This window comes from Megascapheus bottae, chromosome 1 (genome assembly GCF_031878675.1).
Source record: "Megascapheus bottae isolate mThoBot1 chromosome 1, mThoBot2.hap1, whole genome shotgun sequence".
NCBI lineage: Eukaryota > Metazoa > Chordata > Mammalia > Rodentia > Geomyidae > Megascapheus > Megascapheus bottae.
In genome coordinates, this window is record NC_143509.1 from 72516358 (window position 1) to 72532431 (window position 16074).

Consider the following 16074-nt stretch of genomic DNA (forward strand, 5'->3'; position numbering starts at 1 on the left):
CCATTTGACTATAATGTTTCCAAGTAAAATGAATTCATGACAAAAAAAGAGATAGGGAAAAATAATAAACATAGTCATGATTTTATTCTTGACTTTCTTTCATTTCCACCCCATATTTAAATGACAGAATATGTTGAACATAATATATTTTTTAACATTACACAATTTTTTATTATAAATGAGAAAAATATCATTTGTTAGATAGTCACATTGCTAGTCAGAGAAATGCTGCAGTGATGAAGAAAGTCAATGTTGGATCAACCAAAGTCCTCATTTCTACAACATTCATTTACAAAGAAATAATGTTCAGCATAGCCCAACACAACATTCTTGGTTTTCTTCATAATGAAGTCCCCCCAAAAATCATCTTCTAATGGGGCATTTCACTACATAAATTATAGTTCTTCATTTTTACAGTTCACCCCAAACTGCATGAGATATGTACCACGCTAAAATTTCTAAAGCTGTGAGCAGTCCTTCACACATCGTCATCATCTGACGTGTCACTGCTACTGGCCTCTGTGTCATCATTCTCAATTGTAGGTTTGAAAGTGCTGTTTTTCCAGGGTCCAAACTTGAAGGCACAGATCAGGCCATTTTTCAAAACACCATTTTTTCTCAGACCATTTTTCTGTAACTGCTCACTAATAACTTGGAATTCTCTCATTTCATCCTAGTTAGAGGAGCAAAGTTTCATCCTTTTCACTGTCTCCCTGCCAGCCCATCTCTTTCAACAATCTGTGTTCCGCCTCAAGTGAACTGGAAAGAACATCAGTTTGTGGGTAGGTTGAAGACCAAATGATTTGCTAGGAAATAACTGAGGCATTGCCATTCTCTTGTGGAATTTCATTTTCATCAGAGTTTCTTTTTATATCTCTTTCTTGGTGAGTACTATTGCTGTTATGCAAATTAAAGGAGTCTTCATCCTTTTCTGAGCCAGCATGGCTTTCATCTTCATGTTCCTCTTCCACTTGGTCTCTTTTCAATGCTTTCAAAAATTCATTCTTCTTATCAGTGCGCATTCTTGTCAGTTTGGTTAAACGAGGGTGCTGATTAAGTTTGTCAACAGGTGAAGAGGAATTTGAGCGATTACACTCTTTCACTGAATTTGTCGATGGACTAAAATTCTTTGCATTAAAGTTGCCAACACCATATGTCGATTCATGAGGAAAAGAAGCTCCAACTTTATTTTCTTTAGTTTGGCTTTTCCATTGTGTAGGTTTTGTAGGTGGAGCAGCAAGTTTGGGGACTAAGCCTTTATAAACACTTGGACCAGTTCCATTCTTAACTGGCTGTGACTGAAGATTTTTTTATGTTTTCCAGTTTGTTTTTTGATTTTGTATCCTCTGAAATATCCAAGTTCTTTGAAGATACTTAACCTATGACTATTTGACATATGAATTTTTCAAGTCAGCTACCCATACTTCTGTTTTAAAGTTTTCATATGGCTAGCTCCAGAATTAGCCAAGTTCCTTGGGTTTTTAGAACAAAGTCTTCTTTATTATTCCATGTACTTTTCACTGTTGTACTTATCCACTCCAGATGAAAATATCCAATTTATGAGCCAAAAAGCAGAAATAAGAAAGAAAATTTCACATCTGAGGAATATTTCTTAACACCAGCATATACAAATAGCTATCTCAACACTACCATGCTGGTGCAAAACTGTAACATCTTAAATTTCCATGTAAATAAAAGCTAGAAAGAAAAAACTCTGTATTCTTTCAATGTCTTCATTTAGAAAAGTTGTCCTATTGTGACATAAAAAGGGCTAAAGTCAAAAATTCCTAAAACTTTCAATAAAGGTAAAAATAAACTGCCATGAAACTTCAGCAATAAGCAAGTAATTTGAAAATGCTGAATCTACTCAGTACACCCATCAAACATCTGACAGTCTGGGCTGAAGAACAGTTAAAGGGGAGGGACAAAAAAAATACCACCAGCTGAAAAACTTTAACCAGTTATATAATCCAGGTGAACCAAAATAATGAAGAAAGGACTGGGTCTCTTTAAGTAGCTTGTTGTTGAATTTGTTCACGACTATCAATTTCACTTCAGCGATGGTTCTTGCCAATTTTTATTAAACTTCTGGGGCAAAATTATCCAAAAACATTGTAATTCCAAAATGGCCACTTGAAATATCCGGGGCCTTTTACACAAAACCTACAAGATGATCTTCTTATCTGAATAATTCAATCACCTTCTGCTCACCAGAGGTGCCCCTGTCCTGGGGGTGCTGTTGCTTTTCCTTCCCCGACAGTCTCAGTCCCAAATGGCCCCGACCCGATCCGCAATCCATAATATGTTTTGATCTTGAGTTCCTATGTCAAGCACCTTACAGACTGCTTGCAAGGTCATAAGGAGAATTTTATTAAAATAATTTGAGCCTTAATGCAGAATTTTTTCTAGCACTCTGCCTCTGTCAAAATACATTCTATATTTAATTTCCCTTAACAGAGTTTACAAAAGAACTTGGTTCAGTGAACCTCCAGTCCTCATTTTTTGCACATGAATCAAATAGGAGAGCATTTTTTTTTTAACAGAAAAGGGTAGTGGCCAGGAGTTTGGCCTAGTGGTAGAGTGCTTGCCTTGCATGCACGAAGACCTGAGTTCAATTCCTTGGTACCACAGACATTTAAAAAAAAAAAAAGCCAGAAGTGGTGCTGAGACTCAAGCGGTGGAGCTCTAGCCTTGAGAAAGTCCAAGGACAGTGCTCAGGCCCTGAGCTCAAGCCCAGGACTGGCAAAAAAAAAAAAGAAAGAAAGAAAGAAAAAGAAAAAGAAAAAGAAAGGGTAGCTAATCAAATGTGGTGAGCATCTTACTATAAAAATTCAGGCAAGAGTCAGAAAGAATGACATTGTCCCATTTGTAAGGAAATGGAAAGACTTGGAAAAAATCATATTAAGTGAAGTAAGCCAGACCCGTAAGCTCAATGGTTTCCCTAATTTGTAATAATTAGTACACACCTAGGACTCTCCTACCAGAGGATTATAATAGTGCAAAACTTAATAATAATAATAATAATAAATTCAAATATATAAGAACTATGGCATAATTTGTCTCCGAATCCAATCTCTCTTGAGTTTTCCATTGCAGTAACAAAAAGTTTAATTTCCCCACACTTGGTTTTCTTTTAAATTCTTGAACCTTAATTCTAATCTAATACTAATACTAATCTTACCTACTGTGTGTGTGTGTGTGTGTGTGTGTGTAAAAGAGAGAGAGAAAAAGAGAGAGAGGGAGGGAGGGAGAGAGACAACTGAAAACATTTTCCTCAGATTGTCTTGGCCTGCTTCTTTCATGACTTAGCTTAAAAACATAACTTATTTTTAAATGGATAAAACTGTAATTTATGGGAAAAATTGTGTGAGTGTCACGGATAGTAGTTGTTATCTGCTTGAGAAAATGAAATTGGGACATGACTAATCCTGTGAGAATGTGAGGTGACAGTGTAGAAATGTTTCCTATAGTAACTGGCTCCAATTTTCCTAGGGCTTCAATTTACTAATTAACAAAACTTCCACATAAACTTTTATGTCTTCATCATACAATGCCCAAGAGACATACCTCTGTCTAAGCCCACTCCAGTTAGCTGCATGAGCATATTCTTATGTGAATATTTGTGTCCAAGGAATTGAGCTGGATGGGTGGAGTAGGCCAATGACAGTGTAAGACAGGAAGAGGTAGTGCCGTGACATTGCTCAGTCTTTGGAAAGCACCAAAAATTAGGCACAGGAAGCAAAAATTGGCCATCAACTCAAAGTAGATAAGAAACCAAAAGCAAGGCTTAAAAATCAGGCTCACAGAGTTATGACAATACAAAATACAATGGGGGAGGGAAGCTTGGGTTCTCTTTATCAGAGATTGGAGATAGATACTGCCAAAGAAATTGTTATGACTTAAAGCCATCACCAAAGTAAGTATTTCTGGGGTTTAAAACTTAAAAAAAAAAATCTTAGGAAGGGGAAGAGAATAGGGGAGTGACATTGTCCAAAAGCCTTAGACTCAAGCCCTGACTTCATACAACTACTTAATAACAACAACAACAAAAATTATCCTGACACTGGTAGCTCATGCCTGTAATCCTAGCTACTCAGAAGGCTGAGATCTGAGGATCACAATTCAAAGCCAGCCTGGGGACAAAAGTCCATAAGACTCTTATCTCCAATTAACTACCAGAAAACTAGAAGTGACCCTGTGGCTCAAGTGGTAGAGTGGTAGCCTTTGAGCTCAGAGACAGTGTCCAGGCCCAGAGTTTAAACCCCACTGACCAATCAACAACAACAACAAAAATTAAGTTAAACAATGTTTATGAAAAGAAGTGTTCTTATTACCTGACTCATGTAACTGTAACCTCTCTGTAGAGTACCTTTGCACTAAAATTTTTAGAAGATGAATTTTTAAATTCTTATCATTTATAAATTAAAGAAATGGTTTATGCTTTGTAATCCAATGGTACTTCCATAATTTATGAATATGTACTGTTACTCCCCTTTCATGACTGCTCCATTGCCTGCTCTGGCTAAATAAATTAATAGTATAGTCATCCCTAATAGTCACCTCCAGCCCTGGCTCAAAAGGATATATATACCTCTTTACCAGAGTCCCAAAAGCAACAGAACCAGCTAACCAGGAACTCTAAAACCATGAGCCAAAATAAACTTTGCCACTTCAAAGTTGATTTTTCTGAGAGTTGTGTCACAGCAGCTGAAAATGAACATTAATGATTGCTGTAAGTATCTCTTGTAGTACAGTCTCTCTGTATTCCATAGATGTTGAAATGTTCATTTATTTTGAGGCAGTTTGTCATAACTTCCTTGATCTACTGTCTGTTCAAAAATTTACTATTCAATTTCATGTCTTTGGTTAATTTCCAAAGCATTCTTTCTTATTGATTCCTAGTTTGATTTCATTTTGGTCAAAATGATAATATGATTTTAATTTTTTATTGAGGCTTTATGGCTTACTAGATGATCTACCCATACAAAGATTATTCTATGGGCTGGTGAAATAAATGCATTCATCAGCTGTTCAATACAGTATCATGTAGATGTCTGTAGGTCCATTTGAACTAAGATACAGTACAACTCTGTCTATTGATTTTTTTGGTTTGATGAACTTTCCATTGCTAGAGGGAAGTACTCAAAATTCTTTATTATTATTTTATTGAAGTCAGTCTATCTTTTCCTTTAGGCCTACTAGTACTGGCTTTATGTATTTGGGTACTGGGCTATTGGGTGCATATACATTCACATTTGCTGAATCATCCCCTTTATCACCAGTTAATGGCCCTCTTTGTCTCTCTGGCCTAAAGCAGAAATATTTCTAGTTTTTCTTGTGCTCTGTTCACATAGACTATCTTTTTCCATCCATTCATCTTTTACTGGCACACCTCCACACATTGATATTTAATAGTGATTCCTACTCTATTATCCAAATAATATTGACATATTATCATTTTGGTCTACTTACTTTACACTCTCCTTGAACATTCTTTTGCCCACTAACTCTCCATTGTAAAATACAAAATCTTTAGCCCTGCCCTGCCCTGCCTTTTTTAACTATAATTCAATATACTCAACCAGCATGGTGAATCACACTGATTCATAATCTTGTTTCCTCAAAGCTAAAACTAATATCTTACCTTCCTTCAACAGAAATACCGTGCTGTCTTTTCTTTACCTTATACACATCAATAACCAATAAGAGATAACATTCATGGAACTCAAATATTTTGTGTGCTATGCTTTAAATGTGATGTACTGCCAAGAGTTCACATGCTGGAAATGTGGTTCCCAGTAGGCCAGTGAGAAAAAATGATAAAATCTTTAAAAAATGTTGCCTAGCAGAAGATGTTTAGGTCAAATGAGGCAATACTCTTCACCTAGTTCTAATAGATTCAAATTAATTTCCATATAATATTTGACATCTCCAGCCATAAAGAAATAACAAATCAAAACAACATGGAAAGTTCATCTCACTCCAGTTAAAATGGCCATTATCAAGGAAACTAATAATAACAGATGCTGGCAGGGAGAACACTACTACACTGTTGGTAGGAATGTGAACTTGTTCAACTACTCTGGAAGGTAGTATGGAGGTTTCTCAAAAGACTAAACACACAGTTTCTCTATCACCCAGCAATTCCATTCTTGAACCTTTATCCAATTGACCACAAACCAGGCCACAATAAAGCTACCAGCACAACCATGTTCATTGCAGCATTATTTACCATACCTTAGATATGGAATCAACCTAGACGCCTCTCAACAGATGAATGGATCCAGAAGTGTGGCATAAATACACAATGGAATTCTATGCTTCCATCAGAAGCAATGATATTGCTTCATTCTTAAAGAAATGGAAAGCCTTGGGGAAAAATGTATTAAGCAAAGTAAACCAAACACAAAGAATCATAGATTGCATGGTTTCCCTTCCCTCATTTGTTGTGACTAGAAAATACCTATAAATCTACAAGTAGGCACATTGGATGATTTTAAAAAATGCACTTAAACATGATAAATTATACAGGATTCTAGACATTCACCCAGTGAGACCAAAGAAGGATATTCTTAAGAGAGGATATGATCATATAAAATGATGTTTATGGAAATGAATCCCAAGGAATGGAAACAGGAAGTTTTATATTATTTTGCTATTTGGATTTTTTTCCCCTCCTTTGTCACTGTTTTCCATTTCTGTCTTGTATGTGAGTTTGCCTGTTTGGGAGCAGGTAAGGAGAAGCACAGAATTAGTGGGACAAAGGGTGAAGTAATTTAATAGTGACACTCATTAACTACTTCACATTTCCAGCATGTGAACTCTTGGTAGCATGTCACATTTAAAGCATAGCACATAATATATTTGAGTTCCATGAATGTTATTTCTTATTGGTTATTGATATGTATAAGGTGAAACCTATGTTGAAAATGAACTATACAGCTTAGGTGGGGGAAGATGGTCTGGAGGGAAAAGTTGAGAGGAAGCAAGGGAAGAGGTAACACTGTTCAAAAAGACATATATGGGGGGGAGGGTAAGGGGTACCAAGACATGTGAAAGAGTATCAATGTATATAAATTAATGTACTTTCTATCTGGCAAATATCATGTAACCCTTTTATTAATTACAATAAAAAATTTAAAAAAGACATATATGGGCATTTATTTGTTTATCTGAAATAGGGAAGGGAAGGGGGAGAACAATATGATTGGGAGGGGTAAAGAGAGGGAAAGGGGGATTAAAAACATGAGAAGGAGTATCAATGTTCAAGAAAAAATGCACCCACTACCTGACAAATGTAACTGTACCCCTCTATACATTACCCAGACAATACAGTTTAAAAAAATACACATTTTGAGTACTCAATTTTAAAAGAAAAAGACATGTACAGGGCTGGGAGTGTGGCCTAGAGATAGAGTGCTCACCTAGCATGCATAAAGCCCTGGGTTCAATTCCTCAGTATCACATACATAGAAAAGGCTGGAAATGGTGCTCAAGGATAGCCTTGAGAAAGCCCAGGGACAGTGCCCAGGCCCTGAGTACAAGCCCCAGGACAGGCAAAAAAAAAAAGTATGTATTCCTTACCTAAATTAGGTATCTGTAATCTCTCTATACATCACCTTTACAATAACAATAAAATAAAATTAATGAAAGAAGAAAGCAAAACAAAAAGAAAGACTAAGGTTTAGAAACTTACATAAAAACACCCAATTACTAAATGACAAAACAAAGTCAGGATTAATGGTTCATCTCCATAATCCAGAGCTCATTCTTATAACACTACACACTTTATAAACAGTCTCAGCACAGCTGTAATTTTTGAAAATGAATGTCCATTGAAAAAATCATAAGGAAAGAAAAATTCAAAGTGTACAAATAAATTATGATATACAAAACATACTGTTTGTTCAAATATAATTGTCTACCTGAATCAGCCAGCTGAATCAGCTTGTTACTACGCCCTAGATATGCTTTGCTGGCATATTTCTTCTTCTGTTTTGAGGCAGATGACATCCAGAACTTTTTGCCCAAAGGATGCAAAAAGTTTAACCCTTGTATTCTAGATTGACCCAGTAAGCCCAGGCCTATATTCTGCAATTATGAAAGCACTTCATTTTTAAATTAAAATCCAATCTGCAACTTTTCCCTTCTCTTTTTAAATAACTAAAACCATATATACTAAATGATAAACTAAGTAATTCCTGAGGCAGGTAAGGCACTAGTGCAGCTCATATTTCCAGATGGTTATCATAGATTAATGTCTCTGTGCCCCATTTCCCATCCTCCTTGGAACCATAACTTAACTTCTCATCTCCCCTCTACTCCTACTCAAGACTTCCATGACACTTTTTAAACATCCCTTCAGTCATGTGTGTGTGTGTGTGTGTGTGTGTGAGTGTGTGTGTGTGTGTGAGAGAGTATGTATGTGTGTATACCTGTGCATGTGCATAGACACATGTGCATGCTGCTGTGGGGCTTGAACACAAAGCGTAGGCACTGTCCCTGAGCTTTTGTACTCAAGGCTAGTACTCTGTCACTTGAAGCCACACTTTTCTTTATGTTTTAAATTTTAAAAGTGATATGCAAAGGGGTCAGTTACACAAGTCAAGTATTGAGTAGATGTCTTTTGGAACAGTGTCACTTCTCCCCTCATTTACTCCAGATTTTCCCTCCCAACCCCCTCTCCCACAAGTGATACAGTTCATTTTCAACATAGTGTCCTGTGCATGTCACTGCTGCACATAGCTACTGAGTCTTTGTGATCATCTCCTAAGAACATCCTTTGGGGTCACTGTGTCCCAGCTTTTCTTATCTCCAATTAAATAACAAAAATTATTTAAGCTATTTTAAAAGTTATTTAATTGGAGATGAGTCTCTGATTAGCAAGGATTACAGGCTTGAGCCACTGGTGCCTGGCTAATTCCTTCTGCTTTCAAGCTGATGCTATCCTCCATTGTGCTTTCCTAGAATGTCTTCTGGACCTTAACACGTCTGCAGTACAGTGATCTACATAGTTTGTTGACACAGCATGGATTGAAGATATACAGCAAGGCTAACCACTGTCCCTTCCAATTGTACTGAAGCTAAAGGACAAGGCAAAATACCCCTGACTTTGAACAAATGCATGTCTATCTGGAGAACCAATAACTGCAAGTCACAAAAGGAAGTAAAGTGAATGTTCAGGGCTGTGTGAGAATGAGGCCTGCATATGAAAGGTTGTTCTGTCACACAGAGGTCCTGTGAGCACTATACCTTTGGGTGTCTGAGACCCAAGACTCATGTTCATTCTAACTTGTCCTCTAGAAAAAACTTCCATAGACAGATCTCACACCCAGTGAATAGCGGCTACTTGAATACTTACCCTCAGAAGTAGACTAGGTAAAAGAGAATATATTTTAGTTGCTTTCTAGCAGTGGGAATTGTAAAATTACAATGTCAGGCTGGCCCTGGAATCAGTGACGAGGCATCTTATCTCTCCAGTCTGCTACAGCTGCCCACATGGCTTATAGGCTTATGAGTGTAGGAGATCTTACAGATCCTCAAGTTCAGCTGTGCACGCAAGCCTGTGAGATCTGAGTAGCCTGTTTGTAAACACCCAATACAGGAGACTTGCTCTCCAAGAGGCACAATACAGCTCCAACCAGTTTGGAAATTCTTTTCAGTTAGGTAACATCTGTCTTGATGAAACCTCCACCCACTTGCCCCAGGTTTGGCCTAGGTACCACAGAGAAAAAGGTATACTACTTCTTCCAAGGAATAGATCCTCAAGTATGTGAAGGTTAAAACTCCCTGAAACTTTAAAATGTTAATGACTTCAGTGTTCTAAACGAGTATACTCATTGTGCTCAATCATCTCCATGGAGCATATTTAATTACTTACAGTTTTTAAGTTCAAGCATCTCCTATTAGCATCATGAAAACAAGTACAATGGCCTTCTTGATCTAGAAATCACATTTCAAGTACTGTGGTCTATGGTCATGCTAAATTTGATTACATTTCATTTTGGTTGCACATGCTAAACTGTGTTAATTTTCAGCTAAAGTTTTCACTTTATCTCCAAATTGTATGTACTTATCTAAAGAATAATGAGTATTTTTGGACCTAAAGGCAGATTTTCCACTGTTCCCATTACATTTAATATTGATATATTCAGCTTATATTTCTAACAAATGTCATAATTGTATGTATGAATTTGTTGGGTACCATTTTCATTTCATGTATGTATGCCCATATATGTGTGAATATATTTTGTATAACACTACTGGGACTTGAATTCACTTCAGGGCTTCATACTCTCTTTTTTGCTCGACTAGAAGTCTATTGATTGAAACAACCCTCCAAAACTGACGTTTTGCTAGTTAATTATAGATAAGAGTTTCATGCACCTTTATGCCTAGACTACCTTTGAACTAAGTTCCTCAGCCCTTAACCTACTGAGTAGCTAGAAGTGTAGGCAAGAACCACCCGTGCCTGGCTCCCAGCAAATGTCTTTAAATCCTGACTGTGTTGTTGAACAACTTCACTATTCCCACAAAGTTTAGATTTATCCATTGGTTAATTTAGAATATGAAGTTTATTGAATATACATTGAACACTAGGTACTAGCAGAAACTGTACAAACTGGATTAGAAGAGATCAACCTGGCCCAGAATATAAAACTGTTTTGTTCTGTTTTTTTTTTTTTTTTTTAATTTACAGCCTTCCAAACTAGTTCTAACATCTCCTCTCTGGCTCGAGCAATCTACCTCATAGCCAGAGAGCTATAGGCAGCCTTGGGAAATTTCAGTGATGCATCAACCACTCATCTACCCTAGGCAAAATACTCTCCCCCACTCTCCCAGCTCCATCTTGCAGGTCTACACACATGCCCAGAACTGGCATTAAGAAAACATCCATCCTAATGCAGTGAGCTTTTCACTAATGATCCTGAGCTCAAGATACCATGAGAGACATCAAGATATCCTCACACTTCGTCAATTAGCAAATAAAAATGACATTCATCTTACTTATCACATCAAAAGGCATTTCTTAACTTACATACGTCTCTCAGAAATAGAACATTAGAGCCATGCTGATGGCTCATGCCTGAAATCCTAGCTACTCAGGAGACAAAGATCTGAGGATCATGGTTCAAAGACAAGCTTGGCACTAAAGTATATGACTCTTATCTCCAATTATCCACCAGAAAACTGGAAGAGGTGTTGTGGCTTAAGTGGTAGAGCACTAACCTTGAGCTGAAGAGCTCAGGGACAGTGCCCAGGCTAAGAGTTCAAGCCCTATGACTAACACAAAAACAAAATACAGCATGACTTATTAACTTTCAGATTATTCTCTGCTATTTTGTCACTTGACATGACAAAATATAGGCCACCCATCTTGCTCAATTGAACACAGCTGCACCTCTTTATTAGCCTGGCAAATGACTTGAACCATTGGCATAATGTCTGTGATAGTTCTCTACCACTACAACAAATATTTGAGATAAATAAGGAGAAAAGTGTTAGGTTGGCTCACAATTATAACAGGCTTTAGTCTTCAGCTGATGAGCACATTGCTATTGCTCTTAGCCTAGAGAGAACATGTGGTGAGATAAAACTGTTCACCTCCAGTCCAGGAAAGAAGAATGAAAGGATTAAGGGCCAAGAGTACCTCTCTGGATGACCTAAAGGCCTCCCACTGAGACCTACTTCTCAGAAGTTTCACCACTTCCCAGCAGTGTCCCATGCTGGAGATAGTACCTGGTCCAGTGAGAGACACTCCTCATCACATAGAGCACTCCCTAGTCAAATTCTTTCATGCATTACCATTGCAAGTTAACTTCTGAGAGAATGTCATATTTTGTCATTGCCTGTGAATTTGCATTAAATGATATTCTAACAATGTGCAAAATTTTGTTTATTTCCTAGGAAGAAAATTAGGCAATCAATCAAGGTTGTTTCCATGGATATTTGGAGGAAAAGTAAATGAATAAAAAGAAGGCTATGGGAATACCTTTTCAGGAAAGAGAATTTGATCTCTTCTATCTTCTTTCTAAGGGTTTAATTCTTCAGTCTTTGCTATGCGGTAAGTTCCAGAGGCATGTGAGAGCAAGTAGGTTAGCCCAGCAGGTTACTTCTTGCTCCATACTTTGCATTGGCAATGAAAGGAAGATATTCATAACATCTGGAGAGCCTGATCCTCTTGAGCAATCATCAACTCTTTGTAGACAAGAACAGAACTTTATCAATAAGATCTTTGCAATCTGAATATGTCTGTATCTTATGAACAGAAAGATCACAAGAATTTTGGCATGGGTTTTATTTCTTTAATTTTTAAAGAATTCAACATTCCTTCCCTTGAGCTGAAGAACTCAGGAACAGCTCCCAGGCCTAGAGTTCAAGCCCCATGACTGACCAAAATCAAATAAAACAAAAAAGAGTATAAGAATTTAATATTCAACTATACAATGATAACTACAAAGCATTCAAGAAAGAAACTGAAGAAGACATTATGTAATGAGATGGAAAGTCCCCATAGTTCACAGATCCACAGAATTAATATAATGAAAATGACTATATTGCCAAAGTATTTTGCAAATTCAGTGTAAAGCTCATCAAAATCCCAATGTCATTTGTTAAGAGAAACAGGAGAATCAACCCTAGAAAAATGCAATACTATGAACAACCAAAGTTTTCCTGAGCAAAAAAGAGTTATGTGGGAGATACCATAACAGCTGACCTCAAACTAACCTATGGAGTCACAGTAATACAAAGAACATGGTACTAGCTTAAAGACAGACATGAAGCCAACAACATAGAGCAGAAGACCCAGAAATAAACTCAGATATCTTCATGCGTTTGACTTTTTAACACAAGTTCCAAGAAAATTCATCAAAAAAAAAAAAAAAACACTACAGCCTCCTCAACAAATTGTGCTGGGAAAACTGTATATCCACAAGAAGAAGACACCCTTCTCCCGCAAACTTTCAGTATATACAAAAATTAATTGAAGTGAATTCTAAAAGTCTTTAAAAAGTAAGAATTGTCTCTGAAGAAGAAATAAAAATGGCCTATAGACACATGAAGAAATGCTCAGCATCTCCGGTCATAAAAAACAACCCTAAGATTCCACCTCACTCCAGTTAGAATGGCCACGATCAAGAAATCTAATAACAACAGATGCTCGCAAGGATGTAGTCAGGAGGGATCACTACTACACTGTTGGTGGGAGTGCAAACTCGTTCAATCACTATGGAAAGCAGTATGGCAGTGCCTCAAAAGACTAAACATAGAACTCCCCTATGACCCAGCAATTCCAGTACTAGGCATTTACCCAATTGTCCAGAAACAAGGACATACTAAATCCACTAGCACAACGATGTTCATTGCAGCACTATTCACCATAGCAAAGATATGGAACCAACCCAGATGCCCCTCAGTCGATGAGTGGATCAACAAGATGTGGTATTTGTACACAATGGAATTCTATGCTGCTGTCAGAAAAAATGACATTGCCCCATTTGTTAGGAAATGAAAAGATTTAGAAAAAATCATATTAAGTGAATTAAGTCAGACTCAAAGGAACATAGGCTCAATGGTTCCCTAATTTGTCATAATTAGTAGAAGCCTTGGGCTCTCCTAGCAGAGATTTGCAATAGAGCAAAACCTACATACATAAGGCCATATAGTATCACGCTAAATGAAAGGACCTCTAGGATATAGAAACAAAAGCCATATAATGAGTGATTGTTGTCCTTAATGTACTATGTTATCTCTTGTCTCTTTTTCCGTCCCTTGGTTATCTCATATTGTTAAAGTATCTCACTTTGTTATCTGATATATTGGATATATTTGTATTTGGTTATTTGAAATTGAATAGGGAAGGGGAGAAAACAAGATGAGAGGTGGGAGTGGGGGGAAGGAAATGGGGACCAAGACATGAGAAAGGGTATCAATGTATGTGAATTAATGCACCTTCTATCTGGCGAATATAATGTAATCCTTCTATTAATTACAATAAAAAATATATAAAAAATAGTTACTTATGCTTATATCTTCTTATGTTTTCTTGTAGTATTTCAAAGTTGCAATTCTTACTTTTTTTTCTTAATGAGATTTCAGTGGCTAAGAAAATAAGAGCAAACATTGGCAAATGGGACTGACTCAAATTTAAAAGCTGCAGCATAAGAATGAAACAATTATCAGAATGAAGAGACAAGGCACAGAGTGAGAGTAAACATTGCAAGCTATTCATCAAAGGACTCACATCTAGAGTGTATAAGAACTCAAAAGACAAAACACTGAACCCCCCCAAATAAGCCAATTAATACATGGACAAGTTAAATGGACAGATTATTAAAAGTGCAACTGGTAAATAAATACATGAAGAAATACTCAATATGCATAGCCACAAAAGAAATGCAAATTAAAATCATACCAAGGATCCATCTCAGCAGAGTTGGAATGGATAACATCAAAACAAAAATAAAATGATTGCTGGGACAAGGGAGACATTTTTATACTGTTGCTGGGAATGCAAATTAGAGCAACCACTATGGAAGTTAGGAAGGTGCTTCCTAAAGAGATTAAAAATAGAACTGGCCAAAAGATCATCCTGAAGGGTATCAGATTGGTAGAGTATCTGGATTCCATAGTGCACCATTAAAAGACTAATGTTCAAAGTATCAGTGTGTACAACCCATTGGAAAGCATACTCTCAACTATTTAAACATATAAGGAAAAATTGTAGGTATCAAGTGAAAAATTATATGATGAAATACATAGTTTTACTCGCGTAGTTTAAGTGGTAGGCGTGCCAAATAAAAAAAAAAGGATAAGCAATCATTATCCCAAGATTTCTGCAGTACCACTCTCGCTAAAGATACTCAAATTGCCAGTTTCTGTTGCAACAGCAGACCCACCATAGATCAGCCCTATACCCAACAGTGCACCTGAACCTCCTCCAGCCTTCAGGAATAACTACTAACAATTAATGACAGTGCTGATGCAGTTGCCCAGAGGCTAGGACATGAAAAGGTGGATAAGGAGACTTCTGACAGGAAGTGGAGCCTCCTATCTAAGAGAAACCTATACCTTGTGAAGAGGTTCTATGGTTACAAAAAAAAAAACCAGCACCTTTCTTAAAGGGCCAATTTACAGAGGCTACCTTGCTCTCAAGCAAGCAGGATTTCTGAATTCATGGTGTAGGCCAGAAGCTTTTACATTAGCTCTCCCATAAGTAATAAAGTGATTTGAAGTCTTTCAATGTAGGTAATATACAGTGGTATACAAGCTTAGTGAACACTCAAGACTACTTTTCAGAGGTTGGGGGAGAGGGGAATTGATTACGCCGGTGACGATTTCAACTGACATGCTATTTCCCTTCTTAAAGCCTTACAATGACTTCCTCTAACTTTCAGAGTTACATTCAGGCTCCTAATTTAGCTCCCAGTGCTTTGTGACCTGGCTTCCTTAGAGACAAAATCTCCCCAAGACTCAGACCACCCTCAATGCTCAGCAGGGTTCCAGATCTGTTACATGAGTCATCTGTCTTTGAAACAAATCCCAATACTGGTGCATCTGCCTGAAGAATTCTTCTTCCTATCTCATCTCCCTAGGTCCTCTTCCTTGAAAGATAGAACCCAGACAACATCTCCCACACTTTAAACCTTCATTCGGTCCTTTTTTGAGCTCCCCAGAACAACTCAACAGCATTTATTATTCATGCATTATTTATTATTATTTATTATTCATGCATTATTCATACATGCATTCATTCACTTGGCAACCACCTTTGTAAAATCCTAGTAGGGAAGGCTTTACACCCTAGAGGCAAATAAAGGATTGCAAAATGAAATAAATTATGATACAGAGTAACATATTGAAAGGAAATTCTTTTTTGAACCACACTCAGGGAGCTTGAAGAGTTGAGAGGGAAAGTAACAGGAAATAAGTGTGAGGATTGGAAGAAGTAAAAGGCTAAAGAGAACTCATGGACTCTTCCCATTTGCTTGGCATCCTGGCACTTAGGCCTCCAGCACTGCTCTCATTGCTGTGTGGCTTGTCATTGCAAAACAGCAGGGCTTCAAAAAGGAG

At 37.2% G+C, this 16074-nt stretch overlaps 1 pseudogene; it reads right to left on the bottom strand.

Annotated features, from left to right (window-relative positions):
- Positions 1-209: 209 nt before the first annotated feature.
- On the bottom strand, positions 210-1304 carry LOC150069418 (vasculin pseudogene; annotated as a pseudogene).
- Positions 1305-16074: the final 14770 nt, after the last annotated feature.